Genomic DNA, 7,444 nt, shown 5'->3' with positions numbered 1-7,444 from the left:
GCCGCGCTCGGCCCACAGCGCCCCCTGGCGGCCCCTGCACGGCCTGAGCGGGGTGCGCGAGCCGGGCCCGAAGCCCAGGGCGGGAACCAGGTTTTCAGGTGTGATTCGGTGAAAGCCCGCTGGGCAGGGCTAAACCGGAGGAGCGCTGCCACAGCCATCCACGCCCTAGTGCCCACTGACACCTCTGCAGCCCCTTTCTCCACCTTTCTAAAGGAGACCTGTTGACAGGTGGGTGACCAGGCTCAGTGTTTCGTCTCCACCTCCGCCTTGCAGGAAGGAGGCCGAGAGCTGATAGAAAGCCTGCTCACACAGCATCAGCTCCAGTCCTGGAGAGCAGCGGAATCCGTTATCCCAAATGCAGACGGAGTATAGCTGATCGCAATTTCAGGTGAAACAAAAACAAACGGAAAAAAAAAATTCATTAGTTCTTATCTATAATGCAAAATTCACGCGTGTTCATCAGGAACAAAGACTAGAAATGACGATTATGATGCTGGGTTATCATTTATTGGTAAATAAAGTCTTCATGATAGAAACTAGCCAAGTCACGACGACTTCAATTAAGTAAGAATGGGACAATGTGTGGCTGGCAACAAAACAACAAAAAAATGCAATATAACTTAGTTTTAGTAGGGCAGTTGTAGCTGGCAAAATTTTAAAAATTTTGGAGAGTGGCAAAAGGTTTTCTTGGGGTATTTTGAATATGTTTTGATTGAATGAAGAAAACTGAAAAATCTTTGAATGACATACAATATCTGAAGGGAGTGATGGTGGGTAGAAGATAATAGGAAGAAAGAAAAAACTAAAGAAAATTAATAAATCTGCCAGTTTTTTTAAATAGTGTTTTTCCTTCAGAAAATTTGCCTCACTGAAAAGTCAGAAGCTGTAAACCTCTTTGTAAACAATGATTTTTGACCAATTCCGTATCATTCTGCCCCTTACCCTAAGTCACTTTTGGTTTTGGCCAAGTCACTCGTATCCCCAGCCCTCAGTTTACACATTGCAAACATCATAAGCAGAATAAATGGCATACCATATTTTTCCTCATTAATAATGATTGCAATGCACCTTGCATGATTAGGTTAAAGCCAGATGAGCATATAGTTTTGTGGTGAGTTCATGGTGTTAAAGTGATCACTGTAGTTAGTTAAGGGGTGGTTCAAGTACAGAATGCCAGAGAGGATGTGCACCAGAGAACACTGAGGCAAAAGCTGATCAGTAAGGAAGGAGGAGAAAGCGCTAGGGAAATGCATGCATCTAGATGTAGACATACCCACATGTAATGTACATGTCTTTAATGCTAGCACGTGAAGGTTCACTACAGTTTGCAGGATTTCAATAAACTATGTTTGTTGACTTGCAATAAAATTTTCACCAGGCGTGGTGGCACACACCTTTAATCCCAGCAATTGGAAGGCAGAGGTAGGAGGATCGCTGTGAGTTTGAGGCCAGCCAGAGACTACATGGTGAATTCTAGGTCAGCCTCGGCTACAGGACCTATCCCCAAAACAAAACAATTTTTTTTTTCTTTAAGCAGCAAACATTTAGGTTTCAACAAGGAAGCTCTGACTTCCTGTGGTTTTCCCCAGTGGTGGGCACCAGAACCTTTTGTCTGAAACCCTGGCTCAGTCAAGAATTTTCCTAACAGGAAAGGACAGTTCTAATCCTGAAGGTCTGGTGGGAGTGGCTACAAAAGCACTAGCTGCCCTCCTTCTTCTGTACATTGCCCCAGAGTCACTAAATTCCCATCTGTGAGTCTCTGTTTTCTCCTTTTTTCTCTCCTCCATTCACAGTGACCATCTGCTTCCTCCTTCTCTCAACCACTCAGTGTCTGCCAGTTCATGCATGGTGTCATCTTTCAATAGGACTACAGTAGATATCACTGGACAATACCTAATAAGCTCTATTTTTATCTTGAAACAACATATCACATAGGAATCTTCACATTTCTCCTTGCTTGCATGAAATGGATAAGGTGGTTTGCAAATCAAAGGGAAAAGAAGATATGCTCAAAGGTCATTGTCTCACAGCTTAAGAATTACCTTTAATAACATTCCTATTGGTAATAAATGAGAAAACACACTATTGGTTCAGTCTCTGATTTTAACAAATATCAACAAGAAGAGACACATACTTGAAGAGACATTTGTATTTCTTGTTTTTGTTGTAGTGGATTTGTTATGTTTTGTATTTTCTCTCTCTGTCTCCATATATATGTTTACTATGTTAATAATGCCACTTCCCAGTTGGTTATCTATTGTATGAGTTATTACAATACCTCAGTACTGGTGTCTCAGATTCTGTTTTTGGTCCTTCAGCACACAACACTTTTCCTTGGCTCCCCAGGTCACTGTTGGCCATTTTCCACTCAGCAGCTTTGGTGATACTGTAACGGAATGATAGGGGCTCAGGAAAGTCCTTGAATCCCAAATCCTAGTTTGTTTCCAATTTTAATCAAAGAATTGAATAAAAAAGAAAACTGAGAAGGATAATTATTAAATTACTATATTTATTAAGGGAAGTACAGAGCTAAGGAAAGCCAGCCACATAGCTAGAGATCCCAAGTCAAGGGCCTGGAAAAAAAAATGAAAAAATTAGAGAAAAAAGAGAGTTCAAGGAGCTCCTGCCATATGGAGAACTGGAGGGGCTAAATAACCCATGTAAGTAAGGGCTAGGGGCTCTCCCCTCTGCTCAACCCAGCTGGGGGAAAAACTCACCCACGTCTGGAAGTTCCCAAGTGGTCAGACAGCCTGCCCTCCCCTTACAAAGGTATTTATAAACTTATAGTGGTGGGCCGTCTTCCAGATCAGGTGAGCCAGAGGGACAGCTGATTGGTGAGGGCTAGGGGCTGTCTCAAGAAGAGGCTAGCTAGCCCTGAAACCAAGTTCCAGGGGCTGAAAACCTCCCTCCCAGAAAGGGTTCCTAGTTGTTTGTGAAAAAATAGATATAGAGAACTAGACAAGAGATAAGAAGTCAGATCATCTTAGATTCCTAGCAAGTGCAAACTTTCCTACCTTTTTTTTTTTTTTTAACCTTCAGTTGTCCAGTCACCCTAACTGTTACCCGCCTTCTCAATACTGAGCCAGTCCCCAGATCATGCTGTGGCATCAATTCGCCACTCCTTTGGGGTCCTTACTATCCTCCATTAACTCTGTCTTTCATGTTGTTCTCCACCAAATCAAATTTTTACCCTAGACCCGGTCCTAAGCATGAACTGACTGGTACATTCACAACCCCACAGAGATCACCAGAATCCCCAGAAGTCTTCCTCTATTCTGAGCCAATAAGCATTTTGACATATTGGGCAGAAGTACAAAAAGAATGAGACAACAAAACAAAGGAACAACTTCCTTGAAAGAGGAGGATCCTTGGGGGAGTGGGATTGGGGGAGAAGGCGTAAAAGAAAATAATGCAAACATGACCAAATTACAGTATGTTAATATATTAAAGTTCTCAATAAAAATTTAAGGATAAAAAATAAAATAAAATTCTGATTAAAAAATTGAAACACTGTTCCCAAATCCACAACTCTTATCTTCCTTCTTGCACCCATATTCCTTCCAAGCATTTATGACCTTCGAAAATACCTTGAGGCTTTCAAGAGTGTCTCCTCCACTGTCCTCAAGAATGTAAGATACAAATGCAGGGACAGAGATCTCAGCTCCCAGACACAGGTTCTGATATTAAACATGTAGTAAAAAATAATGCTTATAACATAAACAAATGAACTTCAAGTTGTAGCAGATGATCACACATTCCTATGTGTGCAACTGCTAGGAACTCTGGATTTACTTGGGACAACAGTGTGCTCAGCCTGTGGGGTCATGTTCTTACCAATCCAATAATTAGCCACTCTCCTTCCATATGCTCCTGCAAAGTCAGTGGGGTTCTGTGACACTGCTGTCACTGATGGGACTGAGTACATCAGACTGCTAGGCTTGCTGGATGTGGGAGGGGACGGCAGCTGCTGCATACAACTTTCCTTCATCATTAAAGGCAACAATTTAATTCCTGCCCTCTTGCCACTGGGTTAAAAATGATGGATAGAAACCAGCCAATCTACTTTAAATAACTAATATTGTGAATTTTAGCCTAAGCAAAGCCAGATTGACTTGTAGGCATACTCTGTTATCACTTTTTGAATAGATGAATTTATTAATTTTGGGAACTGTACAAATCTTCCACTTCTTTCTGCTTTGAGATTAAAGCATGAACAAGTAACTGTTACGCCTCGTCAAGACGGGCCATGTCATGTCCTCTTTAAGAGCAGGGCTTCCTCTACCGCTCCATGAGGCACAGGTCAGACACTGGTGAACCTGTAGATAGAGTTATGAGAGTATATATGGTTGTGTTATAATTACATGATTACCCAGATATAGAACCTGAAAAGCACAGTAAATATTTTGACCACTCGGCTGCTGCTGCTGCTGTTGCTCCTCTTCTTCCTCCTCCTTCTTTTTTGCAAATAAGAAGCTTATTACATGGCAATAATCATATGTCAGATTCACAAATGGGAGAAAACATTTGGATGGCACAGCCATATAGGCAACCTGTATACCATAACCTGGCAGTGTGGTGTGTTACCTGACTGGTCCATTTGGCATCTGTATTGCCATTTCTCATACCAATATGGACAAAACATGACTCCCATCCCCTGATGTGTCCAGGATGACCCTGCTATTTGGATTCAAAGTGGAACTTTTAACTCTCTCTGTGCCTTCTGGTGTGGTGCTAATATCCAGCAATAGATACATTTCATTAATCTTGTATATCCTGTCTTCATCTATTCTTCACTGCCCTGTTCTAACAAGGCTGATTGGTCACAATAACTTTCCTGCCTCTTCTACATGCAGAACTGGCAATCCTGACTCTAATTCCTCCCTGTCTTCTCTTTAGATAGGATAAGTCCACACTGACTTTCAAGTATAAACTCCTTTCTTGATTAGATTTTAGAAACAATCCCTGGGTGTATTCTCTTTAATCTCACTAATTAGTTACCTACCTCCTTTTGCATACAACCTTGACAATACATAGATGTGCCTTAATTAGCTACTGCTATTTGAACCTTCACCTGTATAACTTGGCAAATAAACCAATGCACTTATCCTAATAAAAGACAAGTGTCCCATTTGGCTGTGACATTCTCTGCCTGGAATTTCTACCCTGGGATGCAGAACAATGACAATTTTCTTTAAGTGGTCTCTCTCTTTTCTTCATGCACCATTCTTTAAAGAGTTTGAGCAATAAATACACAGCCCTCCTGCATGGAGAATGACCCAGCTGTTTGGATCACAGCACCAGGGCATGGGGCCAAGTCAGCCATAGACTGAGGATTCACGTTCATGCCCAGCCTTCCTTGAGAAAAAAGGGTCATGTTTATGGATCTTTAAATTCTTTGTCGTGCTGTAGTTCATTCATAGAGGAATACTTTCTATTCTGGTTGGGCTGTCACTCATTTAAAAGTGTAAATAAGGGGCTGGAGAGATGGCTCAGTGGCTAAGGCTCTTGCCTGCAAAGCTTAAGGTCCTGCATTTGATTTCCCAGTTCCCACGTAAAGCCAGATGAACAAGGTGGTGCATGAATCTGGAGTTCATTTGCAGTGGCTAGAGGCCCTAGACTTCCCATTCTCTCTATCTCTATCTACTTCTTTCTCCTAAATAAATAGATAAATAAATAAATAAATAATAAAAGTAACTTAAAAACGAATACTTAGCAGGACACACTTGTGCATGCCTATTGTGGCAGCACTCAGGCAGCTAGGCAGGTGATCTAGAGTAGGAGAGTCTGCATAGCAAGATCTTGCTTCACAAAACAAACAGATCTCATGTTTCTAATCTCTAGAAGCCATAGTTTCCTGAAACTTGTCCTAGAAAAGAAGTCTTTTTAATTGTTGGCAATCTATATATCAAGAAAGTATAACCCTGGCAGGAGAGCAGCCTCTATTAAGTCCATTTTTGCTATCAAGTGTTGTGCCTGGCAGCTATGGCTGTGAGATTCATACTTCAGCAACTCCTTGTCTTGTCACAGGGGAGTGAAAGATGGGTCTTGTCTGCACTGCACAGATCTAGAGGGGGAAAAAATAGGGACACTTGCTCTGCGAGCCAGAATAAAACCAGAGGTAGTAAGAGTCTTTCATGGCCCTTCAAAATGTCAAGAAGTTTATTCATGACTCACATTCATATTTCAGTTATATGGGAAAGAATTGGGAATTAAAAATACCTTCATATGCAACTTTCATGGCCATGGTAATATTTTCAAGTCCCCCAACGCCTATACATATCCTGTAGCTGTTAGGTTATTTGTGAAAAATGATTATTTGTTGACAGTACTTAGTGTTGCAATTTACTGAGCCTTCCTGCCACTACATCCATCTCTCTTGACAGGTAAAGTACTGAAGATTTTGTAGGATAGTAAAATGTTGGACAATTTATGGTTTTTAAACTTATGTTCAAAACTGATTTTATGACTCACCCAGAAGCTTTTCCTAATGCCATGGCGCCATTTCTACCTTGGTTAAGGAGCAAAGCATGTTGCAAAGAGGGCAGCACAAAAGATACATAAGCCCAGCTTCCTGTCATGCTCACTTTTTTGAAAAAATAAATTTTTAAAAATTTATTTGCATGCAGAAAATGATAGAGAGAAGACAGACAGACAGACAGAGAAAATGGGTATGCCAGGGCCTGTAGCTTCCGCAAACAAAGTCCAGATTTATATGCCACTTTGTGCCTCTGCCTTTTTGTGAGTTCTGGGAAATCAAAACTGGGTTGTTAGTATTTGTAGGCGAGCACCGCAAGTGCTGAACCATCTCTCCAGCCCTCACTCTCACCCTTAGTCAACCTGTTCCTTGTCTTCCTGGCTTTGCTTTCTTGGTCTGGTATAGATGAGTTGATTATAGCCTGGCTATGTGAAGTTTTGCAAAATACCAGCATATGAATGCAACAAGAATTTTTTTCCCCTCAGATAAAGTCAGCTGAGGATTTGAGGGTCTGCAGGGAACCAGCCTCTCTACTGTGTCACAGTCCAGGCTGCTTCCATCTTGTAGTACTTCATGCCGGAATTTGCTTCTAAAGAGCTAGGGAGATGGTTTAGTGTATAAAGTGCTTACCTTGCAAGCATGAGGATCTGAATTATCAGCATCCATATAAAAGCTAGGTGTGGCGGTATGCACCTGTAGTCCCAAATCTGGGGTGGTGGAGACAGATATCTGTGGAGCTTGCTGGCTAGTTCATGGTGAACTCAAGGATCAGTGACAAACCCTATCTAAAAAAAAAAAAAACAAGGGGGGTACCTCCTAACCTCCTAAGGTTCACACCTAACATTGACCTCTGGCCTCCAAACCTATATGCATATATGTGCATAGGCACTGGCACACATGTATTTCCATATACATACAAACATGCATATACAAATGAATGCATGCTACACATATACACACAATTTGCTT

Source organism: Jaculus jaculus, chromosome 14 (assembly GCF_020740685.1).
Source record: "Jaculus jaculus isolate mJacJac1 chromosome 14, mJacJac1.mat.Y.cur, whole genome shotgun sequence".
In the NCBI taxonomy this organism is placed as follows: domain Eukaryota; kingdom Metazoa; phylum Chordata; class Mammalia; order Rodentia; family Dipodidae; genus Jaculus; species Jaculus jaculus.
This window is presented reverse-complemented; position numbering follows the sequence as displayed.